Source organism: Eptesicus fuscus, chromosome 11 (assembly GCF_027574615.1).
Source record: "Eptesicus fuscus isolate TK198812 chromosome 11, DD_ASM_mEF_20220401, whole genome shotgun sequence".
In the NCBI taxonomy this organism is placed as follows: domain Eukaryota; kingdom Metazoa; phylum Chordata; class Mammalia; order Chiroptera; family Vespertilionidae; genus Eptesicus; species Eptesicus fuscus.
This window is the reverse complement of record NC_072483.1, coordinates 75,976,250-75,989,933: the sequence shown is the minus strand read 5'-3', so window position 1 is coordinate 75,989,933 and position 13,684 is coordinate 75,976,250. Positions and strand designations below refer to the sequence as shown.

At 40.0% G+C, this 13,684-nt stretch overlaps 1 protein-coding gene across 1 annotated transcript in view; it reads left to right on the top strand.

Moving 5' to 3' along the window:
• The window catches only part of SPAG16 (sperm associated antigen 16), a 659,304-nt gene that overhangs the window by 483,685 nt on the left and 161,935 nt on the right, over positions 1-13,684 (top strand). The window lies entirely within an intron of this gene.

Sequence of the window (13,684 nt, the reverse complement as noted above, 5' to 3'; positions counted from 1 at the left end):
ACAACTAAGTTTAGAAATAATTTTATAAAACATGACAGAAATATTGTTTGAAAGCCATTAAATTTGCAATAGTCAGAATATAGATTAACAGGGAACATCTGGGAAGGAGGAAAAGCAATAAATGTGAGCAGAAATAACAAAAGACTATCTAAAATGAGAAATGTGATTTTGTATTTTAAATTTATGTACTTATAACACATCTCTCTCCTTAATACTAAGCTGACAGAAGCATGTCAGCCTAACATGACATAATGAGCAGAGGGAAGGGAAGTCACACTCCTTGGCTAAATGTAATGGTACAAAATAGAAACCCCTGATTTGACATGGTAGAATGTGTCAGGTGCTTCTTTTTAGCAAGGTGATTCCATGAGGGGTGTTAACATCACTCTTTGTTTTATAAGCAGGCTTTTTTCTCTTTTCCTGATTGATGGTTGCCAGTCCCACGCTATGAGCACAGGGATGGAGCATGATGGAGGACGTGTACAACTGCTCCCCTCATGGACTTCTCTGTAGAAGGCACACAGATCACCTGAGCATGGCTCTAGCTCACATGCTTTTTCATCTGTCCTTCTTTCACTTTACCTTCCTTCTTGACACACCTAGGATTAAATGTTACCAAACCAAAGTCTTATAATTCTCTGCCATTTTTACTTTCATAAGATGTAAAAATTGTATATTTTCATCCAGGCAAGCACCCAGTAGTCAAGCTGATGGGTTTAGTTTTTGACTCAATATATAAACAGTAAGAAATGTCTAAAAGATGGTTCCGCTCTAGTCAAGGTTGTGATGGACAGCTTCTCTAACTGCTGTGCCTCTTGCACCACAGTGACTTGAAGTACTTTTCAGATGGCCCCTAAAATCTCAGCTACTAGTACATGCTATTAAATTCCACCCACCACTAACACACACTCCTCACACACACACAAAGTCATTGAGAACAGGAAATGTAACAATGATTTAAAACCCTATGTTATCTAAAAAGTTTTGTCATCTTTAATCTTCTATATATTTTTCACTAGATTGCTCATGGAGTAAAAGGAACTGACAGTTTATCTCTTTCTCTTTTGTACCTTTTGCTGAAAAAAAAAAATAACAAAAGAAGAAGGAAAATTAAACTTAAGAATCTAGACATATTTTATACTAGATCACAAGCTCTATAGTTATCAGGGGTTTTCTCCTTTTATTATTTTTTATTTTTGAGTATATAGGTGACCCATTTTCTCATTTTAAAAGTAAATATACCAATGAGTCTAGTAGGATATTGACATCCACGAATACAGTCTATACCTTTTCAGGGAGTGTAATCTAAAATAGATGTGAATAATTAACAGATAGACTAATGTGCATTATACAACCAAGATTAAAAAATAATAGCCTGTCTTGCAATTATTTCTTCTGTTCAATGCAAGTGCTACAAGATAACAAATGTGCATTAGGTCTATGTATTTCATGATGAGGATGAAAAGGGCTATATTTTTTTCAATCTTTTTATAGCAACTGCATAATTGTGTAAGCTATAGGGTGAAGATTTACAATATATAAAAGTATCAATGTGATATAGTGGCCTCAGGACTGAATAAGTGCTATAGTTAATTTTGGAATTTTCCTACTTGCTTGGCATTTTAGCCATTTTAAGGAACATATCTCTCTATAAGGTACCAGGATCATGTCAATTTATTGTACTTGATACCACATTCATTGACCAGATCATTTCCAAACTTCCCTACAAAAATTTGAAAACTTAATAAAATATATACTTTGAAAATTGTTATTTTGTCACTGTGGCCATTGGCTATCTACTTCTTAAATCCCAGATTATCAGGAACTCTATAAGAAATCATAGCAATGAGGTGATTGGTATACAGTAAATATTCAAATACTTGTTGCAGAAATAAATTATTCTAACCTTTGGGTATTTTTCTAATAAAGCCAGTTAGTGGAATCTTCAGGTTCATTATTCTTTCTTTTTCAAAAACGCTATTTGGGGTTTCTAGATGGCCCAACCCTGTTTGAATTGCTGCCTGTTTCTCTCACTTTGAAAATGTAAATATCTACTATATATTTTTAAATTGCATTTCTCTGAGCTTATGTTTAATCATAAGTGGATCCATTCTTATCTCCATATGTTGCCTACATTTTCTTCCTGAGATTACTATGAACTATTTTCAGAAATAGATTCACTCAAGAACAAATAGTAGACTATCTGGTGAAGAGAAGTGTAAAAAAATAGGAGTTATTTTTCTCTAGTAGCAGGAATTCTGGAGACAAATACTTCCTAGGGTTGGTAGAGGCTCAATGTTGGCAGAGCACACACCTCTACAGGCCTCTCAGCCTTTCTCTCTTGGCCATGTAGGGGAGGAAAGCTTTTCCCGTTTTCCCTTCTAGGTTCCTTAACTGATCCTATAATTAAATTAACGTAAAATAAATTAATTAATAGGATAAAAGCAAATTAATTCATACTTATGTGAACCCATAAGAATATGAAACTCAAAGAAGTGACCAAAGCAGGTAGCCTTTATACCTTTAAGTTAAGGAAACAGTATATTTGTGAAGACTTGACAAGACCAAGGAGTTTGGGCTTGGGGTAGCAAATTGGTGAAGAAGTAAAAAGGTTTCATGATGCAACCCTTTCAGTCATAAGTTCCCTATCTCTGGTGGAAGGATACCTCTACCCTTCTAGTGCAGGGAGGGTAATTTGCATGGGGGATTTACTTCCTGCTTTCGGGGGGACAAGGGGGGTCAGAGTGTCCTTCTTGCAAGGGCTATTTCTTATGTAACTTTAATATAGTATGCCAAAGTGCCATATTTTGCTCCCATTCAGCTGAAAGGTGGCTGCTGCAGCTCTAGGCTTGCTCAGGTAACAAAGAGAAGGGCAAAGGGGAGGTGTGAGCAGCTACTTTCCTTCAATAAAGAAAGCAGTGCCCAGCCTGCATAGTTCAGTGGTTGAGCATTGACCTATGAACCAGGAAGTCACGGTTCTAATCCAGATCAAGGGCACATGCCTGGGTTGCGAGCTCGATCCCCAGTAGGGGGCATGCAGGAGGGAGCCGATCAATGGTTCTCATCATTGATATTTCTATCTCTCTCTCCCTCTCCCTTCCTCTCTGAAATCAATAAAAATATTTTCAAATAAAAATAAAGAAAGCAGAAACCCTAACAGACTTCTGTTTATTCTTCATTACCTGGAGCCTTGTGACACAGCAAGCCCTTACTGAAAGAAAAGCAGAGAAAGGGCTGAGGGGATAATTCAGCCTTAGCTCGCCCTGTATTTCTTCTCTGAAGCTGTCCTGGCTACTTGGATTCTCTCCATCCGTGTAGTCAGAGGTAATAGTATCAGCTCTCAATGTTGAACTTTCATTTAATTCTAAGGGGTAGAGCCTTCTTATTATTTCCCCAAAATGTGCTCTCATGAAGCTGAAAGGTTTCATCACCCCTCCATGGGTAGAATATGCCACCTGAGGTTATAAAGAAACTCTCACAAGTGGCCGAGGTATGTTTAAACCACATGAGAAGTACATCTCTTCAAGCACTTGAGAGTTTCAACAGAAAAACTGTCACATTATCTCAATAGAGCATAGTCCACTCCTATTCTGGTGTGTCATTTACTACATATTTATTTATTGAACAAATTCTTAAATGCTTACTTTCAATTTCTTATATGGATCAGAAACAGAAATGGGCATATCAGCACCAGTTTTTCAACTACACGCCACCTAAAATAAATGTGCTTGTACATTAGTCCTTCCTTACCCATGGGGGATACTTCCAAGGCCTCCCATGGATTTCTGAGACTTTGGAGAGTACTGAATCCTATAAACTATGTTCTTTCCTATACATATACACCTCTGATAAAGTTTAACCTATGAATTAGGCACGGTGAGAAATTAACAACAATAATAACACAGAACAAGTATAATAATACTAGAGGCCCGGTGCACGAAATACGTGAACTGGTATGGTCCCTAGGCCTGGTCTGCAATCAGGGCCATCTTTCCCAGCTGCCTGCAGCTGGCACCACCCCCTGCCACCACCCATCCCCGTTCGCCATCCGGTGATCGGAGCCTGCTGGCTGTGGGGAGGAACTGAGAGGTCGGCTATTCGGCCCGCTCACCAGCCCCAACCCCTACCGCCATCCACCTCTGGTTCCCCGTTCGCCTTCAGGCAATCTGAGCCTGACCCTGACGGCCCAGGGAAGAGACTGAGAGGTCAGCAGTTCCTGCCCACTCTCCAGCCCCACCCTGCCATGGGTCACCCTTTGTGTGTGGGGCAACTGGTGGGGCAGGGGCCTTAGCCTGGTGCCACCCACATCCCCTGCCACCCACCCCCAGTTCCCCATTCACCATTGGGCGATCAGAACCTGCTGGCCAGGAAAAGGGACCGAGAGGTGATCAGTGTGCCTCATAGTGACTGGTCAAGCAGTTGTTCTGGTCATTCTGCCATTAGGGTCTATTTGCATATTACCCTTTTATTATATAGGATACTATAATTAAAGGTAAATGAATGTGGCATTATTAAGTAAAATAAGTGTTACTTGAACTCAAGCTAAGCCACTGCATGAGATACTGTGACAGTTGATCTGATCCCCCAGCAAGCTGCTAAGTGACTAAGGGGTGAGTGGCATATACATCATGAATACACTGGGAAAAGGGGTGGTTCACATCCCAGACAGGACAAAGCTGGATTGCTTCTCATACTACTCAAAACTGTGTGCAACTTCAAATATCTGAATTATTTATTTCTGGAATTTTCCATTTAATATTTTCAGACTGCATTTGACTTCAAGTAGCTGAAACCACAGATAAGGGAGGACATACTTTCATGTATGCTAAATATACTGAGTAGCCAGATTATTATGATCTCTGAACACATAATAATCTGGCCACTCAGTGTATATATATATGTTAGAGGCCTGGTGCATCAATTTGTGCATGGGTGGGGTCCGGCCAGCCTGGCCAGGCGGAGGGGACATGGGCAGTTGGCCAGCCTGCCTGCTGGTCGAACTCCTGGTCAAGGGGACAATTTGCATATTAGCCTTTTATTATATAGGATATACACTGAGTGGCCAGATTATTATGCATTCAGAGATCATAATAATCTGGCCACTCAGTGTATATCTCTCAGTTTCTTTCATCTAGATGACAAAATAGGTGATTACTGGTATACCATCCTATATAATAAAAGCCTAGTATGCAAATTGTCCCCTCGACCAGGAGTTCAACCAGGAGTTCCTCCACTAGCTATGATGTGTGCTGACTACCAGGGGGCAGCACGGAACATGGCACATGTCAGCAGGAGGCAGTGGAGGAGTTGCCAGCTTCATGGGCCTCAATGAGAGCGGGACCACAGCGGGATGGTGGAGCAGGTCAGTGCGTGGAGCCAGGCCAAGGTGGATGCGAGCAGGGGCCCAATCGCCCCACAGACAACAACCAACAGCAGTGGCACAGAGGGGCGGGGCCACCGCCTGGCTCCCTGGTGCTGAGGGAGCCAGGCAGGGGGCACCGGCCCTGACCAATCACCCCACAGACAGTGACCAGTGGCTGGCAGGCCCTGATCACCCGATCACGGCCAGGCCCCAGGCTGGGATGGGGAACTGAGGGTGAGTGGCAGCAATCAACCTCCCACTGTGCCCACGCAAGGGGCTGCAACCTCTCACCCGCTACCTGGGGGCAGGGGTGACGGAGATGGAGATGCGGTGAGAATGCGGGGCATCCACTGAGCTTACTCTCATTCCCCCTGCTACCTTCCCCTGGGATACCAGGGCTTGATGCCAAGGCTTGTGCCAGGGAAGCCCCTGTTCTCAGGTGCTGGGCACCCGCAAGGAGCCTGCCCCGCACCCGTGTGACCTCTTCTGGGTGAGCTTGGCCGCAGCTGCTGGGACCACAGGAGCCGGTCTGCAAGGCTGGTCAGGAGAGAGCATGCTGCCTGCCTGGCTTCCCTGTGGTGCCACTGGGAAATCCCAGAGGTCCAAATTGTGCCCCAGCCCATGGAGTTCGGCTGCGCTCACTGCATCTCTGCGTTGGGGACTAGGGTGCCATCACTCAGGTGGAGGGGGCGCGCACAGGGACCTGGGGGCCCAGGTGCAGCCCAGGGCCCAGAGGTCAGCTGGGACCTGCCCTTCCATGCCAGATGCTTGCACTTCGATCGCAGGCCAGGCCTAGGCACCGCATCCTTGCATGCATTTCATGCACCAGGCCTCTAGTTTGAATATAATCAGATCAGAATTATCCTATATCATAAAACCCTAATATGCAAATCAACCAAATGGCAGAATGACCAGCAGAATGCCAGTCACTATGATGCACACTGACCACTAGGGGGCAGACGCTCAATGCAGGAGTTGCCCCCTGGTGGTCAGTGTGCTCCTACAGGGGGAGCGCCGCTCAGTCAAAAGCCGAGCTCAAGGCTGGCTTGCACAGTAGTGGTGGCAGGAGAGTGCTAAGGAGCAGCAAGCCAAGCAGTGAGGAGCAGCGAGCAGGTGGACAGTATGGAGCCAGGGGTCCCGGATTATGAGAAGGATCCCAGACTGTGAGAGAGAGATGTCTGATGGGATCGGGCCTAAGCTGGCAGTTGGACATCTCCTGAGCAGTCCCGGACTGTGAAAGGGCGCAGGCCAGGCTGAGGAACGCCTCCCCCCCCCCGCAGTGTACGAATTTCGTGTACCAGGCCTCTAGTCTGATATAAAAGCTACCTAGGTTTTCTTATGTCACATAAATATAAAGTTGTTTGAAACCTTTTAAAGCTTTATTACTAATGCTAACAGCCACTCATCTACCTAATAAAAGAGTAACATGCTAATTGACTGTACCTTTGCGATGCCCACCAGCCAATCAGGAGTGAGTATGCAAATTAACCCAACAAATATGGTGGGTTAATTTGCATACGCAAGCTCCAAGTGACCAGGGACACGGTGGGACACTTGTGTCATCAATGCAGGCGTTCTGCACCACCCCAGCCATTCTGGGCCTCTGGGCAGCATGGGAAGGCAAAAAGGCTGCTCTGGCCAGAGCAAAGGCAGCCAGGGAATCAAAGGCCCATTCTTGCATGAATCTTCATTGGTGCATCGGGCCACTAGTTTAAAAATATTCACTCTATAATTGCGAATCTTCATTAGTTTACTGTGAGGAGAGTTGGGATAGCTGGGCTAACTCATAACAGTTAATGCTTGGACTTCTTTTGCCTTTCATAACAGCAAAAATGTAAGCGTTTCTTTTCACCCCACCGTGTTCCCCAGAACTTCAGTATATTATAAGGCCAGCAATTGGTTGACTATCATCTGTACATTTCTTAAGGGTGAATTTGAAACCAGTTTTCCAGCCAAAAACAAAAGGGCATAATTTGATAAAAATCTTATTGCCTGGTAGCTCACAGGTATCTGTCAGCAGTTTTGGTTTCTTTTAAAGGGCAGCACGTGGCTGGCTGATCTCATAGTATGATTTATATGTGTAATTAATGCCATATAATTCAACAAATCAGTTTTATCACTGAAAACCAAAGCTTTCAAATTTTTGTATTTTAGTCATTGAGTTCTTAGGGAGATAGGCTACTGTAAAATGAATTTTAATTCCATTAAAAAGCCTGCATTAAAATTTAAGTAATTTAATGACAAAATAGGCATAATGATTTCAAATCTTTAAAAGAAATGTGGTTTTTGCTTTAGCATTTTAGAATATTGCTATGTATATAAAATAAAAGGCAGCTAGAAGTTTTAGGATCACATTGCTTATTAACATCAATAATTACTTATGCTTATTAACATCAAAAACTAACATGCATACTGATTTACAATTAAGGTAGATTTACACAAACAAAAATTTACATGCAGAAGTTGAAAAATGCTTCAAAAATGCTCATTTTCAAGGCAACACAGCTTCCTAAGCACATCCCACTGTAATCCAGCTTGTACAGATAGGTCAAGGAAGCAACCTTCTGAGCTGGGGCTGCCTTTCTCATAAGGTTATCATATGCATAAAATGAAGCGCTTTATGTAAATTAGTGAGCACAATTCCTGCCACATTATATGCACCGAACAACTTCTGGTAATTGGAGGGAAGCTTATTTCTTAGTTACTGGGTGGAAACACTTTGTGTTTAGATATGAGAATATTAATTTGGAGAAAAAGAACAAAACATACTAGCATAAACAGATATACCTGTATTAAAGGTCTTCAAATTAATTCCTACCTAATACAGGAAGTTTACCGAATTATGATGATTTTAATTACATGTGGAGACAAGAAGTAGACAAACCGATAAGAGGCATTTCCTTAAACATTAAACAGATAGATACAAAGCAGATGTGCTATTTTATTCTAAAGAATGGAGAGCTGTACATAAACTGGATTGGTTTGAGAAGTTTTCCCAGAGCAAGAAAACTCCAAATTAGTGTAGACCTGACTATGTGCCTACGTAACCCAGGACTGAGAGGCAATGACCAAATGGGGCAGATGTAGTTGTTACATGGGAATCAGAGAACAGAGGAACCTGACCACTGCATGGAGAGAAGCCTTACAACACACACAGCACCATCACCCCTTGATCTCTTCACTCTGTTTCTTCCTGCATATCCACTTTCACAATCTGTAATTATAAGTTCCCTATTTATTTAATTTACAATTTCTCTTCCCCCCCCCCCCCGCCACAACAATGTAAATTCTATTAAGTCAGAGTCCTCATCTGTCTTCTTCAGCACTCATTCTGACATACCTAGCACTGTACCAGGCATGAAATAAAATAGTCACTATCTTAAAAATAAAAATTAATAAATTAATGAATATGAGCTGAGAATTAAAGTCTTAATTCTTTAAGTGGAGTTTATTGGGTCAATGGTGGATGGCATTGTCAGGTGTTCATTACAAAGTCCCATGCTTCCTTCGCCCCACCACATTGTCCTTCACTATAGAACTGTTCTGAGCATGCTCTCGCTGCCATAGCTCAGTAAAGCCAGAGGGTAAAGCATTAGATTCTCACTTTTCAAGTTTAAATTCATGTTCAGAGGGTAATAAAGATTTGTGAGAATCAAATTATTTGGGTTTTTTTCCTCTTCTAAGCTAAATACATAATTCATGGGGTAGGGTGGAGGGGAAAGTTAAAGAAAGAAAGGCTACTGGGGGTAAGACCAATAGGAAGTGATGATGATTAAATGGTTCAGTTGATGCTGGTACTAAGTATATGGTGAGGAATTAAGGTATTTTCAGATACATCAGTAGATATTACCATGGAGGAGTGAGAGTGCTCTAGAACCACACAACTTCCATTCCTCCCACATTCATAACCTTAGGTAAATGCTCTGGGCCATGTGGAAGAGAAAGCGGTGGATGGAAAAAAATAATACTAAACTGACTAGTGTATTATGGATTGTCCAAATAAAGTCCTCCCATATGGGGAAGAGCTCAAAACAGAAACTTAGGCAATATGCTAATAGTGTCAAATGAGGAGCCAATGGAAATATTTCAAAGTTTACTTATTCAAGAGGAACTCTACATAGCCATAAAATATTTATATTTTAAATATATGTGCATTCATCAATAAATGTCCCCCTTCCCACACATACAAAGTTTCATTATATTTATGCTTTAATCCATAAAAATTTGTTGTTTAAAATGACTCTCAATTATTCTTTGACCTCCATCAAGCTGCTTAGCAGGTGAGAGGTGTCATGTTGTAAGTTATCTATCAGTATTTTATACTGGCATGTGAGTGTTTTAAATCACTACAAAATCTTGGCAACCCAATTTTATCATTTCTTCTGATTATGAAAAATAAACACTTATCCATCCACCCATCATTTTTTCAACAAATAATTATCACTTTTATCAGAAAGCAAGAGCTTTTCCAGAAAATATCAGCAATGTAAGTTTACCTCTCATTGTTCAGACATGACCAATGTGCCTTTCCTAGCAGCAAGGGAACTGGGAAAGAGGGTCTCTCATGCTCTAAAGGAGAAGGTGGCATGAAATAGGAGGGTTGGGATTGTCATGTTGGACAATGTCTGCCATAATAAAAAATGCAAAGAACCTCAGGTTGAGATAAATCTGCCTATCTAAATATTAGCTTTCTATTTCTTTGTAATTTCCCTTCTGACTTCATATTTCTTAGCCTCCCCATTTTTCACCTAGACAGGGAGGAGATGAAAAGAGGAAATAAAATGAGGAGAATGATATGGTTTCCAAACTGTTGTACAAAATTTGGAAAGCCAGAGAATAAAAGTTTGCAATTGAAATTTGAGAGATGCTGTCAATAAAGCATCGAGTATATTTGAAAGTATAATGAAGATCTAGAGGGAGACTTATTTTTGTCCCATGTAATCTTTCAGAAGCATTGTGTATTCAGTCATTCAACACTTGCTTAGAAAGCTTGTACTGTCTGTCCAGGACTACATGACAAAGTACGTGCCCCCTGTGCTTGGTCTTTGTTTAGGTACGACCATAATGCAATGTCTGAAAATTAAGTCTAGATGCAGTTGTAATTATCTGTGATTCTTCAAACCATAAATTAAAACAATTGAAATTCCATATATTAGAATGAAAGGGGCTCATTAAATTAGAAATATGGATTTTATTTTCTTCTTATTTCAAAAACTAAACATTCTTTGGTATCTAATCCACACAGAATATTTCTTCATATTCACAAAATGCAAACTCTTTGAAAATGTAATTGCTCAATCTTCAGAGGCAAGAAAGCTTTACTTCTAAGCTTCTCCTTAGCCTTATGTGTACCTGCTATGGTCCTGCATACTGATTTTAGGAATATTGAACTCCTGTTAGTTAACACTATCCAAATGTGAAAATCTGTTAATGCAGTTAACTCCAGACTTCTTAAATAACACATCTGTCTTTGTAACCTATCTTTTGCTCATATCAGAGTCATAACATAATTTCATGGCAATCACTCATTGATTCAAATGTGGGATTCCTCATCTCTGTGCTTCATTTATAGCAGGTTGTGAAAATCTGATTTAGGAGAAAATGTGTAGTATTTTATACTCAGCAACATCACTTGACCAGAATAGAGCTCAGCTTTTTCACAAAAAAGCATGGCCTTTTCTCTTTTAGTCAAATTTTCACTTTCAGGACTAACAAGTCAATTCATATAATTACCTTCCATTGCTTAAATGTGTGCAGTACTTCTCACAGATTCTCCTGACTCCTATAAGCTTTTGGCTGGGGAATGACAAACTCACAGCTATTCTGCTTGTTAGATTAACATGAGAAAACAGAATTTGCATCAGGCCACCAGGCCTTTACTCATCAAATCAGCAAATGGAACTAATGTGGAATAATAATGGGAAAGCTGGCTTTTGAGAACAGAAGACTAAAAGGGATTTTTATAAAACATGCATTTCACATTTAAAAAATCACAAAAGCCATTAAACACTGAATGCATCTTATTTTTCATGTCAGCTAAGGTTATCATTGTCTCTTCTAGGACATTCATGATTTTCATGCTACAAGTAATGTTGCTGATATTTTTTTTTTTTTGTTAACTGTTTTAAATGCCAGTCATGTAAGCAGTCTTCCTTGTCTTTGGATAAAATCTTATACTATACTGTGCATTTTGCACATTTTAAAACATGGGCTTAAAATGAAGAATTTTTTAAGCCTACAATAAAATGTGATTCTAGTCTAAAAGACTATCATAAAACCAGCAAATATTAAATATAATGTATGTCTATTGAATGCATCAACACCTTTTTACATTTTTCTCCATGATATTTTGGTAGAGTGATTGAAAATACTGCAGGGAAGAGAGAGGTTTTTAAAAAGGTCTTTTAAAAAAGTTAATTATATAGTTAGCTCCTTTGCATGTAAATTAACTTATGTGACTATTAAAAGTAGACTTGTATCCTTCTCTTTCTATCAAAAACTGAACAGACATGGTTTATTTTTTTGAATTACCAAAACTACCAACACTCTAAAAACTAGTTAATGCCACTTAAATTTTTAGAAAATTTTGATTATATAGTTGGAAATCATAAAACGATTAGGAATTTTAGTTGAGTGAACCAATCTTCAGAATGACTATTATAAATTAAAATTATCTTCCAGTTCCCTGTTTCATGCATATAGCTATATGTTTGTCAAATACTGGTATTTTTGAAACACTCAGACTATAATGTCACTGGAGTTTCTCTGTGTTTGTCTCAGTACAGACACTCTCTGGTACTCCTCTTGGACTAAATGGTAGGTAACAAAAGTTAAAAGAAATATGAATGGGCCCTGGCTGGTGTGGCTTAGTTGGTTCAAGTGTCATCCACATACTTGCATCAGTGGGTTTGATTCCTGGTCAGGGCACATACTTAGGTTGCGGGGTTGATCTCCAGTAGGGACACATACAGAAGGCAATAATTGACGTTTCTCTCTTTCTTTCCTCTCCCCTCTCTCTAAAATCAATAAGCATATCCTCAGATGAGGACTTAAGGAAATAAAAGGGAAAATGAGTGGGACTTTTGCAGACTTCCTCTCTTCCTCACTTGCCAGATTGCACTATTTACTTTGGCGTTTATCTAAGAGATGGTTTGAAAGTTTTAGGTCAGAGTTTTCCCTCATGTATGCCTGGAAAGATTAGGCATCTCACATAAAGTTGATGCCTAATATTATTTTATAAAATTAAATGGCCACAAAGGATGTTATCTCCAGCATTTTTGTGTATTAAATAGTGCTATAAATATATATTTTCAAAAACTTTTGTAGCTCCAGATTTAAATTAATGAATTTAAGTCCTTTTTAAGTCCTTAATTTCAAACCAATCAGCCAAATCAGACTTGCTCCATTATCAATGAAAATAAAAAATATTAACATGTGTTCTCAAAATGGCCATTTTTTTAAATTCTAGAGGAACAAAATGATAAAATAGTAGACAGATAGATAGACAGGTGCATAGATAAGAAAAAGGTGGCCTAGCAGAATCCTGGGAACTTGCCCTGATTTGGTGGGAAGAAGGCACAGCCACCTCTAATGTCTTTTGGCAACGTTCTCTTTGCTTCCCCTGTAAGACTCTTCTCTTGGGAGACGTGCATTTTCTAACTGCCCCCTGGGTTAGCACGTGACTTGGTTATACCCAGGGTGCCGTAAACCAGAATGATGTGAACCAATTTTAAGAAAGAGTTCCTGTATAAATTGAGATAATAGAAAATGGTTATCATATAGCTCTGTGGTCATGTACCCATAGGACATTCTTTGTGACTCCCACGGTGCCTCACACCAATTTGCTCCTGAGTAACTTTGCAATTTGGTAAAGCACTCTATTTGCTATTCCACAAGGAGAAATGAAGATTGGTTTCTTCTGTTAAGGATGGTTTTGCCATCCGCAGGGGCAAAAAGCAAGGAGAAAATAGTCTTTGGTTTGCACAGTTGTTTTACCTATAATTTAGTGGCACTGTGCGATCCTTTATATCTTTTTTCTTCCACCTTTCCAAAGAGCAAGTTCTAATATTTTATGCCATTTTGGATGTCTTTTTTCCTTAAGCGTTTTTTCTATTATATTTCTCTGGTTAATAAGGACCCATCGGTAAGTAAAATGCTCCTTTGGCCAGATTGTACCTATATAAAATTGTCCCATTGCCAAAATATATTTACAAAAATAAGTGGTGAAAGTGCAGTAAGCCTTTGTCTTATATCAGATTCCTCTAGAAGAGTTTACCCCTTGAGACAGGAATTCTTATGCAAGGGAGTGCTATTAGGAGCAAC